Source organism: Podarcis liolepis (genome assembly GCF_965112155.1).
Source record: "Podarcis liolepis genome assembly, chromosome: 7".
NCBI classification, from domain to species: Eukaryota; Metazoa; Chordata; class Lepidosauria; order Squamata; family Lacertidae; genus Podarcis; species Podarcis liolepis.
Window position 1 is genome coordinate 84210023 of NC_139561.1, and position 19989 is coordinate 84230011.

Sequence of the window (19989 nt, forward strand, 5' to 3'; positions counted from 1 at the left end):
CTTAACGGAGGATAAGGCTGTTGATAGCTCAGTTGGTTAGAGCGTGGTGCTGATGATGCCAAGGTTGCGGGTTCGATCCCCGTACGGGACAGCTGCATATCCCTGCATTGCAGGGGGTTGGGATAGATGACCCTCAGGGTCCCTTCCAACTCTAGAATTCTGTTATTCTTCCCATGATGGCTATGGTCTGCCTCTGCGGTCTGAATACTAATTTCTGGAAACTACATGGGGGAACAATGCTCTTCTTCTTGCCTGTTTCTGTTTCTGGCGGCCTCTGCGAGAACAGCATGCTGGACTAGACAGGCCGCAGGCTTGACCCAACAGGTTCCCCTTATGTTCAAAGTTCACCCTGTGGTTTAAATCCATGGGAAGCTGCCTTAAACCAAGTCAGAGCTTCGGAGGCCTTTATTCTTATATGCAACGGCCGCTGCTCGGACTTTGGTGGCAAAGGGGTAGAAGGAACAAGAAGCCCCGACAATAACGGACTGACATTACAAGCTACAAGAATTTGCTGAAATGGCGCAGTTAACAAATACCCCCTGAGAGGCAATTCAAAACAAAAATTTACGGAAAAGTGGGATAGATATAAAACATATGTTCAAAAATACAGTAAAAGTTCGCTATCTATGCTAGCATTTGATTGACGCTGGAGTGAGACTGAGTTGAGAAATAGGACTAAGAACACATATTGATATAGGAATGTATTAGATAATATGTAAAGAAATATACAATAATAAGAGTACAATCATTTGAAAAAAAGGGATATAAAACGGGAAAGACAGGAAGTCTAGTGTGTTGGTATGTATATGATTTGGGCGGGGGAACTGTTTTTGTTTTTTCTCTTTGTTCTTTCTCTTTTTTTGTTTCATTTTCTTTCTAGGTATATAAAATTTGTACATAATTTATGTATACATGTTGGAAATCATATTATAGTAAGTCCTGTAATGTAATATGACAACGTTTACCGATGTAATATAAGAATGTTACGAAATAAATAAAACGCAAATTCAATAAATAAGTAAATAAACCAAGTCAGACCAATGTTCCATCTACCTCAGTGCTGCCTACACAGACCGGCAGCAGGTCTCCAGGCCTTCAGGCAAGGCCCGAACCCGGAGATGCCAGGAATTGAACCGTGGGCCTTCGACAAGAAAGGGCAGTGCTCTGCGCCTGAGCTACGGCCCTCGCCCATCATTTTAAATAACAAATAACAGCAGCGTGTTTTAGGATTTATGCAGCTCCCACAAAGTGTTTTTCAAAGTGCTTCCTCTCAGGCCTCGCCGGTGAAATCCTGCAAGATAGGCATTTATTCTCATATTGCAAAGGTTGAGGCTGAGGAGGGGAAAAAATCCGGGCGGGGGGACTGTGTGTGTGGTTGGTTATTTGCCCAAAGCTATCTAATAAATTCAGAGCAGAGATGAAATCTGAACCGTGTACTTCCTGGCTCACAGCACTTGCTCTTATCTATTATGTGACAGCAGCAGCTTTCGCCAGCCTATCTTTTCAACAAACAGGTCATCCCCCCTTCACGGGGCTGTTATTGTTTTTTTGTAAACAGTGGCCCTTTCCTCTGCCCCATCCATGGCAACAGAAGGAGGAGGAGAAACATTGAAATTGGCAGCTCATCTTTTATCACAATGGGTAACATTCCCAATGGGAAGTAAAATGGCCTCTGAAGGGAATGCAATTCATCTCTCTGGCCTATAAATGCCTTGATTTGAAAGGTGTGAAACTTGTTCTGTATAGAATTATGATTCTCACAACATATGAGATCTCTCTCTCTCTCTCTCTCTTGTGTGTGTGTGTGTGTGTGTGTGTGGTTGAAATAATAAATGCCCTCAGCAGATTCTCTCCTTGCCCCTGTCATCACCAGGGACCATTCTGAAAGGAGAAATTTGATGTTGATCTTAATCAGAAATTTCCCCAAATCTGCACTTCTCAAAACATGACTATTCTTTCAAAACTTGCACTTCTCTGAATTTTGCGGCAGAGTTCTCAAAGCAACCGAAGTGTACAAAGTGTCCTTAATTATAGTGAGGAAAAAAACACTTGCACAAATGTGTACAGTGGTACCTTGGTTTTTAAACAAAATGCGTTCCAGGAGTCCGTTTGACTCCCGGAACCGTTCAAAAACCAAAGCGCAGCTTCCGATTGGCTTCAGGAGTCGCGGAAGCTGCACCAGATGTTCAGGTTCCGAAAATCATTCGAAAACCGGAAGACTCACTTCCGGGTTTCCATCGTTCGGGAGCCGATTTGTTTGGGAGCCAAGGCGTTCAGCTTCCAACGACTGTACATTTATCAAACTTGTGTACATGTATGTACATCAGGACAGATTTCCACTAAAAACGCTGGCAACTTCTCTGGAGCGCTTCCATGTTTTTAAAAAAACCCCGCATGTGGCTGCAGAGATATGGGGAGCGAGATTTACAACAGGGCTGTTGTGAGGATTAAACGAAATGGGGAGGAGAATCGCGTACACAATCTTGAGATCCTTGGAAGATAAAGATGGCATGTAAATGTAATAAATAAATAAAATAAAATTTTAGCGTACGCCGTGAATGTGGCCCTAGCCTCCACCAAAGAATCCTGGGAACTGTAGTTTGTTAGGAGCACTGAAAGTGGTTAGGAGACCCCCCTATTCCCCTCTCAGAACTACGCTTCCCATGGTAATTTAACCATCCACCTCTCTTCCCAAGCAACTCTGGGAATTGCAAATATGTGGAAAGGCAGGCATGCTGCGTTCAGCAGAGTAAGGTCCTTGACATTCACCCCCTGAGGGGCTGGGGGTCTCCACAACTGTTGAAAACCATCAGATCCCCACAGTACTCAACAAACGTTTTCTAACATTGGTTTTCCCCACCGCTGTTGAGAGAGACGGTTCCAAAGGGAAGTGTGCCCTCGAAAGTTTCTAAGCTGCAAAGCAGAACCACCGAATGGCTCCTCTTTCCTCAGCCGTTCTAAAAATATCCACGGCTCGTTCTCTCTCTCTCTCTGCTGCCGTGTCTTAGAAGCAGATAAGGGCCAGGGCAGCGTGGCTTTAAGTGGGAAACACAATCCTTTTATTCTCCGCTCGCTGGCCACCACAAGACCGCCTAATGCTTCTGGTGCAGAAGCCACGTTCTTTGTAGCATCCCGAGGAGAAATTTCAAATTCTAAGCTTAAAGTCCCAGAGGTATACTGCTGCAACTTCCGGTTTTACTACTAGAATAAAGTTGGTAAAGTGGGGTCTGAGGATACCTCCCGCACTACATAGGATTGTAGCTGGTATGTGTGTACTAATTAATACCCCTCCAAATATTACTATTTTGATTATACAGACTTTCCTTTGAGGTTTTTAAGCAAAGTGCGGGTGACCGTTTGTCATGGATGCTATAGATGATTATATGATCGATACCCTTCCAGATACAGTGGTACCTCAGGTTACATACGCTTCAGGTTACAGACTCCGCTAACCCAGAAATAGTGCTTCAGGTTAAGAACTTTGCTTCAGGATGAGAACAAAAATCGTGCTCCGGCGGCACGGCAGCAGCAGGAGGCCCCATTAGCTAAAGTGGTGCTTCAGGTTAAGAACAGTTTCAGGTTAAGTACGGAGCTCCGGAACGAATTAAGTACTTAACCTGAGGTACCACTGTATACCACCTTTCCTCCTTTCATACACAACTCAACAGTCTGCAAGCCTACACAGGGTTTTCGCACTCCTGCACATACACACAAACGCACACAGAGCCAAAACGGCATCTTTCCAATTTGCAGAGAAGCAACAGCACAGTGGAGCGCAGGAGCTAACCATAGTTTGCTGACCTGGGTGCCATGGCAAACTATGGTTAGCTCCAAACAGGAAACAGGGAAGTGAAGCTGCACAGAAGGGAAGGGGGAGTGTGTGAGCCCATGGTTTATCCCCAGTCCTCCAAACCATGGTTAGGGGATCATCTGAACTAAGCAATGCGTCTTTTCATCACAACACTGTTAACCACAGTTTAGCGTTGTGTGTGTGTGTGTGTGTGTGTGTGCGCGTTGTAGGGAGACTGGTTCATGCGGCATCACACAAACACCTAACACACAGAGAGAGCTTTCTCTATTACATTGTATGATGCGCATTTCTCATGCACTCAAAACAGGACAAGCCTGCCTCTTTTTCCTCCATCAAATATCAGATATTATATGCCTTTAGCTACACTTAAGGCAATCTTGATTGAGAATTGCTGGGAGGAGCTGGTATGGGGTGGGGGGGGGGGAGAGAGAGAGAAGAGGAATAAAGCAGCTATCTGGCACTGGGGTGGGGTGTGAAAGGGGAGAGAGAAATTGGCGATATGAAAGGGTCCACAAGGAAGCAAGCAAGCCGGCAGCTGCTTGGGATTCCAGGCTGGCGCTGAGGGCTTTGTTCCAGGATAAGCCCCTCCAAATGAGGGGGTGGGAGGAGAGAGCCAGCTTTCATCTCCCAGCCGGGTAATGGAGAGGGAGGGGGGGCGGTTCTGGCAAGGCGGAATGCCCAGAAACTGCTGAGCGCCAGGGAACCAGCTGGGAAAACCCACGGAAGAAAAAGAGATTGATTCATAAACACTGGTGCGTAGACAGAAGGCTCCTCGTCTTCACGTAACATCTCAAACCAAGGCAGACGGAGGAACGGAGTAGGTCCCCCCACCAAAACACACCCCCCCAAGGGTACCCAAAGCTAGAGGCAGAGACAGGGCTATGATAAGCTCCTCTGTAAAAGATTCTCTGGGAAGGAAGGAAGGAACTTATTCAGACTACAGAGCAGGCAGGCACAAGGCCCAGAGACAGGGAGGGATTGCAAGGTCTAAAGGATGCTGAATGAATACAGTGCCCAAGGCAAGGCAGAAGCATGTCCAGGGTTGAAAATGGGGTGGCAGAGGCATCGCTGTCTCTGAGGTACAACGCACAAATGCCTTTCCCCCCTCTTTTGGTTACACTCAGCTGCTTAAGGTTTTGCAAGGAAAGCTTGCTTACTAAGGGGGGGTGAATGTTTGTGTTGCAGGGAAAATATCCCTTGTGTGAAACACCTCCAACAATCTGCATAGCGTAGCTCAGGGGTACGGCATGTGTCTTGTATGCATAAGGTTCAATCCTGGGAATCTCCAGGTAAGGCTCAGAACATCCCTTGCCTTAAACTCTGGAAAGGAGAGGCCTATTAGTGAGACAATCCTGAGCTAGCCGGACTCTTTATTAGGAAAAAAAAAAGTGTGTCAGGCCAGGGGAAAAACAATGCTATCCAGGGTTGTAAAGACTGCAGAGAGAATAATTGGGTGCGCTGTTCCCACCTTGGATCAAATCTATGCTTCCAGGTGCCATAAGAAAGCTGCAGAGATAGCACAGGACAGTGCGCACCCCGGAAACGATCTCTTTCAGCTTCTGCCTTCTGGAAGAAGGTATAGGGTTATAAAGGCCAGGACTAGCCGCCTGAGAAACAGTTTCTACGCAAATGCAATTCTGGTTCTAAACGCAGGATAAGGGGTTTCTATAGTATAGTGTGTTTTAAAATGGGGTTTCAGAGTTTTTAGGGGTTTTTGAATGTTTTATGTAGTTTTTATGTAGTTTTTCAACTTCATTGTTCTGCATGGGACAATGACAATAAAGATATTGTATATTGTATATATCGTATATCAAATCATCTTTGGTGAGTCTTGTCCCTATGGAGCAGTTGTGGAGGTCTTCTCACAGCTGCTAGGTTCCCTCCTCTGTAGAGTTTTCCCCAAGCAATCTGAGACTGCGCCTTCATGGTGCTAATTTCTCCTCCACCCTCTTCGTGCCTCTCCTGCTTCTGGGAGACAAGGGAGGAGGGGAGCTTGTTGCAGCAGGAGGGCGAGCTCTGAGCCTTCTTCCCTTGGGAGTTCCCCACCTGGTTCCTCCCACCATTCCTCTGCGTCCAGCCAGTCCCTGACAGGTGCCCTCTAAGGGCTCTGTAGTTCTGTCATAGATGCATTCCTAGGGAAATCTAGGAAACTGCGTAATACCAAAGTCAGACTATTGATCCATCTAGTTCAGTGCTGTCTACAACGTGAGGCAGTGGCTCCCCAGGGTTCCCGGCAGGAAGTCTGTCCCTACCTGGAGATTATCAGGGATTGAACCAAAGGCTTTTTACATCCAAAAGCTGTGCATTGCCATGGAAGAAGAAGAGGAGTTTGGATTTGATATCCCGCTTTGTCACTACCCTAAGGAGTCTCAAAGCGGCTTACAATCTCCCTTTCCCTTCCTCCCCCACAACAAACACTCTGTGAGGTGAGTGGGGCTGAGAGACTTCAGAGAAGTGTGACTGGCCCAAGGTCACCCAGCAGCTGCATGTGGAGGAGCGGGGAATCGAACCCGGTTCCCCAGATTACGAGTCTACCGCTCTTAACCACTACACCACACTGGCTCTCTTAATGCCCACTGGTAGATATGACGCAGAACACGTGGTCCACCAGTTTTCTGGGAGCCGATTGTAGATAAACTGCACCTATCCAAATGCCTTTATTAGTTCTCCGATTGACAACCCACCTGGTCCCAGGGCAGATTGTTTCAATGTAACATCACAACATGCCGACCGCTAAGCCAATGCCCTCTCATCTATCTCTCTGGCCACCGAAAGCCAGTCTGAATTAAATTAAAACAAAATAAAACTCCGGTTCAGGAGCTGCAAGGGATTACGATTGTTTTACAACAGCAACCACAAAGTGCCTTTTTCCGTGTAAATTAAGTGGCAGGAGTGGGGGAGAAAAAGGAGGCCAGTAAGGAGCAGAAGTTTATGTGAAAGGTTTGCGAACTAAGTTTAGCTCCAGTACAAAAAGCAATTTCCTCGACTGAGAAAGTGCTCAGAGTCATTTATTACTTGTTTAATACATTTTGTATACCGCCCTTCATCCAGAGGTCACGGGGCAGTTCACAATATGAAAACACAAAATGCGAACACAAAATACATAATAAAACAAGACAAAAACTCTCCTCCTACAAACACATTTAAAAGGCCATAGAATCAAAGGCCTGGTTTCCACCTGGTGCCTAAAGATATGCAATGGAGGCTCCAGGCAAGCCTCTCTGGGGAGAGCATCCCACAAACAAGGGGCCACCACAGAAAAGGCCCTGTTCTCGTGTTGCCACGCTCCAGACTTCTTGTGGAGGAGGCACACAAAGAAGGTGTGCCTCAGATGATGATCGCAGGGTCCAGGTTGGTTCATATAGAGATAAGCCGTCCTTGAAGTACTGCGGTCCTGAGCACAGGTATCCTGTTCACTGTTCTTTAATTCCAAGTCTTTTGCACGTAATTCTGCCTTGGTTCTAGAAGTCTGCCTACCCCTCTTCTGAATAACTATTAGAGGTTCAGGACAGCCTTGGGTTTATTTAAGTGCCGCCACCCTAGAATGTTTATGGGGAAAGAGAAAACAGGTGCCCCCAGATAGAAGAGGAAATGAAATTGAAATTAAGAGCACAGCAGGAACAGAGAGGCCAAATCAAAAGCTTTCAGCTCCTGGCATTATTCAGATGGAAACGCCTTTGTGCTAAAAAGGTCCAGCAGCAAAGCTCAAACAACCCTGTGGCAAAGAGATGCAGAAGCAGCTGGCCTGGCAACTTAAAAAGATTTTAGCTTCAAGGCCAACCATTTCCAAATATCCTCCCACACCCCTCTTACCCGTGGTGCTTAACCCTTTTCTCTCTCTTTTTGGCGGATGTTTCTGTTCCACTCTGACTTCTGGGAGCTCAGATGAGAACTATTGCACTTTATAAGGGGACATGGGGCTGAATGGGGCTGAAGTTCTCTTTCCCTGTGTCCCAACCAGGAGAGTAATGGTTCAGGGCACAGGGCAAGGGGTGTGTGTCTCGAATACCCCTTACTATTTCTGCAATGGGGTCCCTGTCTCCAACGTCAGTGTGAAAGTGGGGATTCGTATCCACTTCGAGCCAAGCTAAGCCTTTAGGAACACTGTTTCAAGAGAATGGTGTGTAATAATAATAATAATAATAATAATAATAATAATAATATGCCCCCAATCTGACTGGGTTGCCCCAGCCACTCTGGGTGGCTCCCAGCAAAATATTAAACACAATAAAACATCAAACATTATAAACCTCCCGGTACAGGACTGCCTTCGGATGTCTCCTAAAAGTCAAATACAGTGGTACCTCGGGTTAAGTGCTTAATTCGTTCCAGAGGTCCGTTCTTAACCTGAAACTGTTCTTAACTTGAAGCACCACTTTAACTAATGGGGCCTCCCGCTGCTGCCGTGCCGCTGCTGTGCAATTTCTGTTCTCATTCTGAAGCAAAGTTCTTAACCTGAGGTAATGTTTCTGGGTTAGCGGAGTCTGTAACCTGAAGCGTATGTACCCTGAAGGGTATGTAACCCGAGGTACCACTGTAGCTGTTTATCTCTTTGACATTTGGGAAGGTGTTCCACAGGGCGGGCACCACTACCGAGAAGGCCCTCCGCCTGCTTCCCTGTAGCTTCACTTCTCGCAGTGAGCGAACAGCCAGAAGGCCCTTGGAGCTGGACCTCAGGGAACAGGCTGAATGATGGGAGTGGAGACGCTCCTTCAGGTATACAGGGCCGAGCCCGTTTAGTTCTGTTATGCCCAATGGAACTTGACAGAAAACTTAACCCAAGTCACTTCGAAAGAATAACCTCTGAAAACAGAGGTTTGGAAACCCCAGATGGTGCAGAATTTGACGGCTTGGCTGCTCTCCGGGGCAAGATGGTTTGAGCACACTGCACCGATCCTGGCCTGACTGCACTGGCTGCTGATAAGTTTCCGGAGCAAATTCAAAGTGCTGGTTTTGACCTATAAAGCTTTTAACAGCTTGTTGTTGTTTAATTGTTTAGTCGTGTCCAACTCTTCATGAACGCCTGGACCAGAGCACGCCAGGCACTCCTGTCTTCCACTGCCTCCCGCAGTTTGGTCAAACTCATGCTGGTAGCTTCGAGAACACTGTCCAACCATCTCGTCCTCTGTTGTCCGCTTCTCAATCTTTCCCAGCATCAGCGTCTTTTCCAGGGAGTCTTCTCTTCTCATGAGGTGGCCATAGTGTGATCGTCATCTGAGGCCCTTCCTTATGTGTCTCTTCCACGAAAGGTCCAGAGGGTGGCAACACGAGAACGGGCCTTTTCTGTGGTGACCCCCCACTTGTGAAATGCTCTCCTCTCCCCAGCACCAGCATAAATCATTAAACACAGCGCCATATTTATCCAAATATTACAGGCCCTCGGCCAGGCCGTTGAGAAGAGGCCTTTTAGCTGATAAATTTAGAGAAGAAAATGAATTGATGCACCGGCTCCATTTTATGAAAACCAAAGCCCTGAGGCTTTGGCTTTGTTAGTCTGGGCAATAATCCGGTCTTGGGCAAAACAGCTTCAATATCGGACATCAGGAAAAAAATACATGAATCAAGGCCAAGCATTCTTGAGTGTTCTGCAACATTTTGGAGTAGATACACCCATAATCACTCTCCGTATAATGCCATTTTGCATGCTGAGGTATGGAGGGGTGATTCACAGCAGAAAGACATGAAGGCATGGGGCAAGTTCTCAAAGAAAGAACATGTCCTGTTGTTTTAAAATGCCCAAGCCCTGTAGATGCTGAGCAAAACCAATTCGGGTTTCTCTCTTGGGAGAAGCAGAAGCTTTGGTAAAAGAGATGAAAGGGGAGGAATGGTTACAGAACAAGCCCTTACCATTCTCCTTCCTGCAGCAGGCTAAAACACGTTACTGAGAAGGCAATTGCCCTGGAGCGAGTGACAAAATGGAGCCGAGAAAATACTGAGCGTTCCTCTCTTGCATACGGTGAGATGAGTGATATGCACAAGATCAGGACTGTGACAGGCGAGTCCTGCGATCCAGTCCTCAAACAGGGGCATACTAACAGGTTTGTCTAAACTAAGCAAGTTGATTTATTCACTTTGAAATTTTTTTTTTTTTTTCTAGTTGCGGAACAGTGAGAGGAGGAAAGAACTCAATTTCCCCTCCAATTTTCAGCCTCCTGAGTAAACACCTTATTATCAAAACTCAGAAGAGCTTCAAATGTATTACGCACCCCTATATCGTGATTCTGAGAGACAGTGTTGTGATTTTGAACGTTTAGGGACAACAGCTTTATGACTCTGGCTGAATTTAGCTCCACAGCATGGTTCCTGTAGTTTAACTATGGTTTGGCATAAAGTCCAAGTTGACAGACCGTGGCTCACAACTGGACAGCAAACTGGAATCCAAAACTGTAGTTTGAAGTGGGCTTGCAAACCATGCTTTAGGTTAACTTAGGATTAGTATGTCTGAGTTGACAAACCCTCATTTTGGCTGGGGCAAGGCATTGGAAAGGAGGGCACTCCTGTCCCCATCAATGAAAGCCATTTTGGCAGATATACCTTGCCTTGGCCCAGGTGAAAAATGTTCTGTTTGTTTACATTCACCTTTCTTCACACCCACTGACTCCCAGCCTCCGGGGTGACTTTGGGCCTAGGTGGGGTCACCTGTCCTCACCTCCTTCAATATGACTGGAAGACTTGGCAAAAGGAGACTTGTGACCTCCGTTTGCAAAGAGCTGAAACCGTCCATTTTCTCACTTGTCTCCAGAGTGACATAGGTTTATTATGAGCAACTGCAGAGTGGGGGGGTGTAACTGCTCTGAGCTTGAGAAGGTGCAGCAATCTCACACTTAAGCAACAAGAAAATAAACAACAGCCCACTCCTGGCCTCAGCCTAGAAATTACACAAAAGACAGGCGCGGAAATGTTGCAATATGTCCACCGGCTGTAGTCTTCCACTCACCGAGCACATGCTTAATTGTATGCAAATGAGGTTAATTATGTATAAATAAGATGGGCAGGTTATCTGCCGCCTGTCAGCTCACAATGTGGCTGCCGAAGCTGAACCAACTGTCGGCCACAGAGGTGCCGAGGCTGAACTACAACAGCAAATATGAATTGTTACATTAATCTCCTCTAAACCCAGTAGTGGAAAACTGATGGCCCTAACCGAAGCCATTAAAAATCTCCCTCCCTCCCTCCCTCTTCCCCTGTCTCTCGTTTATATTGCTTACAGATATTTTTTTTAATTTTAGACCATTCAGCAGCTTTGCACATAATAATAATATGTGAGTTTCGACTTGGTTAACTGATGGAAAACAAGGCAGTGTCTTTCTCCCCGCCTGCCTCCTTTCAGTGCTTTGTACGTTAGGGCTGGGCAATATCTGGTTTTCAGCATCACGATATATCACCAGCTGAGCATCACAATATATCGATATATTACAATGTCTGATAACAATGGAGCTATGAAGAGACCCCCTGTCTGACTGTATCTTGCGACTGAATGTGGATGCGGAGCTCTGTTTTTCTACAGTACATTCTACAATAAACATTACCAAAACAAATAACAACCAAAACATTTCCAAACATTACCAAAACAATAACAACAACCCTGAAAATGGATGCCCTTTGGCTTAGGATTGGGCTTGCCTGCATGCCCGATGTTCAGAGTGCAAGTCAGGTCTCCCATGGGAAGGAGGCCGAGACAGATGCCAGCGACTGGCAGTCTGTACCAGAAGGCAGCTTGCCAGCTTGCTGCCACCCTGCAGCAGTGAAAACAGAGCTTGGGTGATGCCATGCCTCACAAGAATGGTCGACACCAGGAATCAAAAACACACAGACACACCCATTTCCCCTCCACCTGAGGTGTGCCTCCAGCGGCCTAAAACCGTATGCAACCATATAGGCCCACACGCCTTTCTCTAGTCCCCAGGGTACGCTGCCAGGCCCGTTTTCTCTGGGGATTATTTCATTTTATTTTGGGGACATTAAACTTGGAAAGGCCAACCAGCTGTTTCCATCGTGACTGAGAAAGGACGAGAATGAGGACCTCTGGCCCACATCCAGAGGCCCTTGTTGGGCCTGTGAAGCACACTTTCCCCTGGGGCCATGCGCATGGAAGAAGCAGGGTGGGAAAGAGATTTTCAAGGGCTCCCCCGTGGGAAGAACGTTATTCTCAAAAGGCCTGTATAGATAATGGTGAGAAAAACGTGAGCTGCCAGCCTTAGATGTGTGCCACTCGCTCGCTTTGTCTCCTGTCCGCACCGGGAGGGAGACAGGGCCATAGTGGCACATCGGCTGCACCCAGGCAGAAGGCTCCACTGGGATGCATGGCTTTCATGCCTTTCTGTGAGTGGTGGAAAAGCACATTCGGAACATGAACATCTCCCTCCTTCCCTCTCAGTTCGCTGGCACTCAGGAGAGCACGGCAGAGGAAAGTGACATTGCGCTCTACTGACAGGGAGAAAGTTCATGCGCAACCCAGAACTGTTCCACTTAACCGGGTACATCTGGCACCCGTATCGCAAGGACAGCTCCAGAGAGGGAGTCCATGGCTGAAGTACGATTTGAACCTGAGCGGACCATTATCCTCCCTTGTTTAAGGTAAAGGTAAAGGGACCCCTGACTGTTAGGTCCAGTCGTGGCCGACTCTGGGGTTGCAGCGCTCATCTCGCTTTATTGGCCGAGGGAGCCGGCGTACAGCTTCCGGGTCATGTGGCCAGCATGACTAAGCCGCTTCTGGCGAACCAGAGCAGCGCACGTAAACACCGTTTACCTTCCCGCTGGTGCCTATTTATCTACTTGCACTTTGATGTGCTTTTGAACTGCTATGTTGGCAGGAGTCCCTTGTTTAGGGAAGCTTTTAATGTTTGATGGACTACTGTATTTTAATATTTTGTTGGAAGCTACCCAGAGTGGCTGGGGAAACCCAGCCAGATGGGCGGGGTATAAATAAATAAATAAATAAATAAATATATTATTATTATTATTATTATTATTATTATTATTATTATTATTATTATTATTATCTGCTTTATTAGAAGTTAAGAGCATTGGGTCACGTGGCTCAGTAGTGCGCACACCAAGGGCAGAAGCTCCCTAGAGGTTCAGAAAGGGAGACATTCCCAGCCCTACCAAGAGATTCTAGAGATTCATAGAATCATAGAATGATAGAGTTGGAAGAGACCACAAGGGCCATCGAGTCCAACCCCCTGCCAAGCAGGAAACACCATCAGAGCACTCCTGACATATGGTTGTCAAGCCTCTGCTTAAAGACCTCCAAAGTAGGAGACTCCACCACACTCCTAGGCAGCAAATTCCACTGTCGAACAGCTCTTACTGTCAGGAAGTTCTTCCTAATGTTTAGGTGGAATCTTCTTTCTTGTAGTTTGGATCCATTGCTCCGTGTCCGCTTCTCTGGAGCAGCAGAAAACAACCTTTCTCCCTCCTCTAGGTGACATCCTTTTATATATTTGAACATGGCTATCATATCACCCCTTAACCTCCTCTTCTCCAGGCTAAACATGCCCAGCTCCCTTAGACGTTCCTCATAAGGCATCGTTTCCAGGCCTTTGGCCTTTTTGGTTGCCCTCCTCTGGACACGTTCCAGTTTGTCAGTGTCCTTCTTGAATTGTGGTGCCCAGAACTGGACACAGTACTCCAGGTGAGGTCTGACCAGAGCAGAATACATTGGCACTATTACTTCCTTTGATCTAGATGCTATACTCCTATTGATGCAGCCCAGAATTGCATTGGCTTTTTTAGCTGCCGCGTCACACTGTTGGCTCATGTCAAGTTTGTGGTCAACCAAGACTCCTAGATCCTTTTCACATGTACTGGAACCTTCTACATGCAAAGCAGATGTCCTCCCACTGAACTATGTCTGGGCCCTTCCTCTTGTATAGGAGAGGAACCATTACTCATGTAGGTAAACAGTCCCGTGGCTCAGATTGCAACATCCCCAAGCTTTGTTTTGTTTTAAAAGATATCTCCTGTAGTGAGACCAGGGAGGAACTCTGTCAGAGAACATGGCAATCTGGGCTAGACTTGTGGCTTTTCACACTGTGCCTGGGAAACTCCTGGGAGGTTAATTTTGAACAGAGGTTGGATGGCTATCTGTCATGGATGATTTAGTTGAGGTCTTGCATTGCAGGGGGTTGGACTAGATGTCCCTTGGGGTCCCCCCGACTCTGATTCTCTGATTCCTCGGCAATGGAGAGAGATTCAGGGTGTATTGGCGTGATCTGAGGAAGGGGTGGGCAGAAGCCAGGCTTGTCAAATCTACTTTATTCACCAACAGGAGCCAGATGCAAAACAGGGGATGGGGAGGGATGGGGAGTGTGGACAAGACAAGTCACACTCTTAAAATTAAAGAACACAGCACACATAAACACACACTCAGCCTGAACATTTATTTTCAGAAATGAGCTGGCGGTCATTTCACACACTCCTGCCTAGGGCAACCTTTCAATTTACATAGGGCCACAGCAAGACCCAATAGGCCTGCAACAAACGCCATGCGTGAACCAAGCCCAGAATCCTCTTCAACACAGAAAAGTTCAGGTAATGCCTAGGTATCACTCGAAAGGCAAGTTGAAGCGGAAAATGACCGAGATGCTTAGAGGGGAAAACCACCGGGCTAGATGAAACGGCGCTCTGACTCATCACAAGAGCCAAATTCGCATGTTTACTTATGAAAACTACACAAGATCAAGTGATAAAACATACAGGCAGCGACCTCAACTGTCAACGTGTTTTTCAACCAGCCAGGATTCCCGGCATTACGCCCAAAAGCGGAGATTGGGAAAGGGCAAGGAAAGGAAGCCCCATTCACTCAAATGTTGAACCATGCAAGGGTTTTGCCACTCAGATTCAGATAATCTTAGCAGCTGGGTTTAGAAGCCTAGGCTAGATTTAAGGCAGTCCCTTGAAGAATGTCCGTCTTGTAATGAGTTTCTGCAGCAGAAAAGTGTCCCTTTGGCAGAAGAGGAAGGCTTGCACTTCTGGTAACAACTCACTAAACCCAAAGTGTGACTGACTGGGGGAAAAATGGCTTTCTGCCCCCCTTCTGCATGCCTGCATGCAAACGAATTCATGAGCACATGTACATGTTTGCAAATAGTGTGCAGTTAATCCCCCCTTCCTAGCCATGTGTGTGGGCAAGCGAAAGACCTTGAAACGCATTTTGTACGCTGCCTGCTTTGCAAAACGAGATTCACCAAGGCTCTTTTGTTTGTGGAGAAACCTAGCCCTGCTAAGATCCTGGGTGAGGGAGGACCGGCTGTGGTGGCTGCGTCAAGGGAACTGAACTCTGCATGTACCTAGGGGCACTCTCTCCACTACACAAAGGAAATTGTGCACATCGGAACAATGAGGTGGTAGGTGTTAACTCCAACACTGAAACAACTCGATTTTGGAGCCTAAGTCAGCTCACCACTGTTCTGGAAACACAGTACACATAAAATAACTGCTTTATTCCCTATCTATCCTGCAGTTTTTTATGAAACACTGCGCTTTGATGCATCTGCCCCCAAACCATCTCCCATTGAAACTGAGGAACAGAGTGAAGCAGCTGAGTTTCACGTTGGGAATGTGCCCATAGCCATGTTTGTGTTCGTCTCTTCATCTCCCCGCCACCTCCAACCAGATTAGCTTTTGGAGCTATCACATTCTTGAATTTTATTTTTTATGTAGAAGGGAACATTCAGCTACAAGAGGGATCACCATTTTGGGAGGGGGGCAGTGGGCACATTTGCAAACCAAAAAAACCAAAACTGTTGTGGGCCTCATAGCGTGGTTGTGAGAGTAAAATGAGAAGGGGGGACCCTGAACCCTGGTTGTCAAATGAGCCACTGGTGCTTTGAAAAATAAGGAAATGTGCATCTTAACACCCACCTAAAGCCGCATTGCCCTGTATAAAGAACAGCTAAATGGATTTTATCCCGGTGCTAGTTCTCCCAGAATTTGGCAAAGCGTTGCTTTTCCCCCCTTTCTTAAATTCCCTCTCACCGCCATATCCAAACTGTAAATAGCCAGCCACTTCTGACAGCTTAACAGCCCCCTAGATTTCACTCGAAGGTTTTGTTTACTTGTTTTTAAAAGCAAATTCCGAGGCTCTGGCCAAACCCCAATCTGTGACTCCTCACCACCTCCCACTACAAAAAGCTATGTTAGGCTTGTCTGGTTAGCTTAAAATTTCTGCTGCAGAAGCTGCCTTGCCCCGTATCAGACCGGGGGACCGCGGTGTCCCACCTCTGAGGCACGCACACAAAAGCTGTCCCATCTGAGCCCAACCCGGCCATCTTTCTCTCTCCCACCCCCAGCCCCCAGCCCTGTCTGGGTTCAGGTTGCCCTGTCCTCCCTCAGGCCTTCCCTGCCGGGGAAGAGAAGCTGGAGTGACAGATTAGCCTTGTTAGTGGGATTCCCGCAGAGGGGACGCAGACCAGTGACAGCTGGCGCTGGGGATGCTCCCAGGCCGGGAAGGGAGCCCCCTCGCCCACACCCACCCCAAATCCCCGAGCCTGCGCCAGACGCAGCCCGCAGTGGCATGGGAAGGGCAGATGAAAGAGACCGCCTCTTTATTCATATTGAGGAGGGGTCTCCTAAGAATAGCCAACTTCTCTCAGGGCAGAGGAGAAAGCAAAGGGGCGGGGGATTTGCAAAAGCAATGAGTCCCTGCAGACAACCTAACTCATGAGTAGGCAAACTAAGGGCCAGGGGCTGGATCTGGCCCAATCGCCTTCGCAATCTGGCCTGCGGACGGTCCAGGAATCAGCGTGTTTTTACATTAGTAGAATCGGTCCTTTTATTTAAAACGCATCTCTGGGTTATTTGTGGGGCCTGCCTGGTGTTTTTACATGAGTAGAAAGTGTGCTTTTATTTAAAATGGATCTCTGGGTTGTTTGGGGGGCATAGGAATTCGTTCCTCCCCCCCCCAAATATAGTCCAGCCCCCCACAAGGTCTGAGGGACAGTGGACCGGCCCCATGCTGAAAAAGTTTGCTGATGCCTGATCTAACTTTATCAGTTGCACCAGACACACTGCCTCCCCTCTAGGAATCCTTGGGAACCGTAGTTCACCCCTCACATATACAATTCCCAGTAACCTTAAGAAACTACAGTTCCCTAGATTCTTGGTGGGATTTTATGTATGTTTAAAGGCTTTACGTGTGCGTTGATTGTGCTCCAAATGTACAGCCTCCGTGTCCTGCATCAAAAAAGAGAATTTTTACCAGTGCCAACGTGGAGGAAAATGTGGGGTGAAATTTTTTTTATTACATTTTGATCCCACTTTCACTCCAAGGAGTTCAGAGTGGTCAGCGCACATTGTTCCCCAACCCTCCACTCCAGCAGCACACACAATTTGATACTCACAACAACCTTGTGAGGTACGTTTCGTGACTGGGGAAGGATTTGAACCCGGGTCTCGTCATTTCTTGTTTGGCACTCTAGCCCAGCTGTCCCCAACCGAGTGCCCTCCAGCTGTTTTGGACTACAGTTCCCATCCTGATGTGAGTTTTAGCCCAAACCGTCTAAAGGCCACCATGCTGGGGAAAGCTGCTTTAACCGCTACGCCACACTGCCTCTCCGTGAGCCCCAAATTCCTCGGCTAGTTCCTACAACCCCCTTTTCCCAAACTCTGAAAGTTCCTAATCCCTCCTGCCCTGAACTCTGTCCAGCCAACTCCAGCCAAGCTTTTACCACCTTTTATGGACTCTCCAGATAACCATCCTATCCGTAAGAAAACAGGAAGTTTTTTTTCCTCTCCGCCTCCAAGCACATTTTCAAAACCGGAGCCAAAACAGATTGAAATGCACTTGGGCAAGAAATCCCATCCTCACCAGAACAAACAAAGCCACAACTCTAACACACTTTTTGCTCGTTGAAGACAGAGCTCCTGGAGCGTGAACATTTAGTAAAAATAATGGATCCACCAGAAGTGGGAAGAAGAGAACCCAGGAGTCCTACCTCCCAGCTTGATGGCAGATTTGCAAACAAACAAACAAACAAACAAACAAACAAACAAACAAACATGTGATCCTTAACTCCTGCCCTGATGCAGAGAAGATTCACACCTTGGACCCTACAAGTCTCTTCCCAAAAATGGGAAAAGAAACCAGGGACCTCGGCTGCAAATCTTGACCTTCTTCCTCCCCACCTGAATTCATCCCCTACCGCAGGGATAGCGAACTAGGTACTTTTCACGTATTAAGGTAAAGGTAAAGGGACCCCTGACCATTAGGTCCAGTCGTGACCGACTCTGGGGTTGTGGTGCTCATCTCACTTTATTGGCCGAGGGAGCCAGCGTACAGCTTCCAGGTCATGTGGCCAGCATGACTAAGCCGCTTCTGGCGAACCAGAGCAGCGCACGGAAATGCCGTTTACCTTCCCGCCAGAGTGGTACCTATTTATCTACTTGCACTTTGACATGTTTTCAAACTGCTAGGTTGGCAGGAGCAGGGACCGAGCAACGGGAGCTCACCCCGTCGCGGGGATTCAAACCGCCAACCATCTGATCGGCAAGTCCTAGGCTCTGTGGTTTAACCCACAGCGCCACATATTGCTGAACTGCAATTCCCATCATTCCTGACCACTGGGCATGCTGGTTGGTTGGTACCGGTGGGAATTGGAATCAAAACAATACTCAGGTTGTAAGTGTCCCAACTCTGCCTTGCTGAGAGCCATGGAAGTGATGCAATATTCCAGACACATCACCCCTCTCTTCGACACACTAACTTGCGTCCAAAAGAGCAGTTTTCTTTTAACTAAAGTTTCCAAAGCCAGGTCAGTTCCCTGCCTCGTTCCCCCCCCCTTTCTTGTCAGTGCCAAATTACACAGGACACACAAAAGCCTGTTACTGCAGCTTGAAAGCTCTTTCCAAAAGAAAAAAAGTGTGTGGGGGGACATCTTTGGAAGAGACAATTGGGAGCAGAGCAGCAGCAAGTGGAAATAGCCATAGAATCGTGGTGTTGGAGGGGACCCTGAGGGCCATCTAGTCCAACCCCATATGTCCCATATGGGGATCAAACCTGCAACCTTGGCGTTATCATCATCACATACTAATCACCTGAGCTGTCCGGCAGGTTCAAGGTTTTCCTATACCTACACCCCTAAAGTGAGCTTTTCTTTTCTGTGTCTCAGGCCACAGTCTCGTGAATGGACAGAAAACATGCGATTGGGTCCCAGACATCATAGCCAGAACTGCATATTCCTTGACTGCATGGTACAGGGGCTGAAATATTTTGAAATGGCGACATAATGCAACAGCTTAAAATAGATAGCTATATATCAGGGGAAAAGCAGGCTTATGCTTCCAAGTCTTAAAAGCTGGGGAAGGGGCTAGTGAGGATCTCTAGGGAGAAGGGGTTTATGGCGCTAGTTCCTTGTCGATCCTCAAGTCTAGGAGATTCGATATGTGATGCACAACAGCTGACGATGCGTTTTGCTTCACTTATGCCAGTCTCCGAATCCACTTTGCTTTGGTGCAGAATGCAGTGCCTCTTTCACTCCCCAGTATTGATTATCCCCAGCCCCTTTCTGTTCTTATTGCTGTTATTTATCGGTTTATTCCATTTGCCGCTCCACTTTGTACAACTGAAAAGCCTCGAAAGCGGATGGGCACAGCGAAACACATCGGAGCAATTTAAAAGCGGAAAAACGGAAAAGTCAACGGCAATGCAAAATACAAAATAAAACCCAGCAACCGCTTCTACCCACCTCATTAAAAAGATGCAACATTAACGTACCAAAGGCATTAACGGGGAAACAGGAAGGTCTTAGCCTGCTGCCTAAAAGATGACAAAGGATTTATCTGCATCTCTGGGGAACTGATCTTGCACTAAAGAGCCGGTTTTCAAGGGGAAGAGGTGGGGATTTATATACTAATAGCAACACACTGAACTTGGCCTGGTAGCACAGGGGTTAGCAAACTTTTTCAGCAGGGGGCCAGTCCACTGTCCCTCAGACCTTGTGGGGGGCCGGACTATATTTTGAAAAAAAAATATATGAATTCCTATGCCCCACAAATAACCCAGGGATGCATTTTAAATAAAAGCAGACATTCTGCTCATGTAAAAACACCAGGCAGGCCCCACAAATAACCCAGAGATGCATTTTAAATAAAAGGATACATTCTACTCATGTAAAAACACACTGATTCCTGGACCATCCGCGGGCTGGATTTAAAAGGTGATTGGGCCGGATCCG

The 19989-nt window shown here is 47.2% G+C and overlaps 1 protein-coding gene across 2 annotated transcripts in view; it reads right to left on the reverse strand.

Annotated features, from left to right (window-relative positions):
* BCAM (basal cell adhesion molecule (Lutheran blood group)) overlaps positions 1–19989 on the reverse strand; it is a 62582-nt gene that overhangs the window by 28564 nt on the left and 14029 nt on the right. The window lies entirely within an intron of this gene.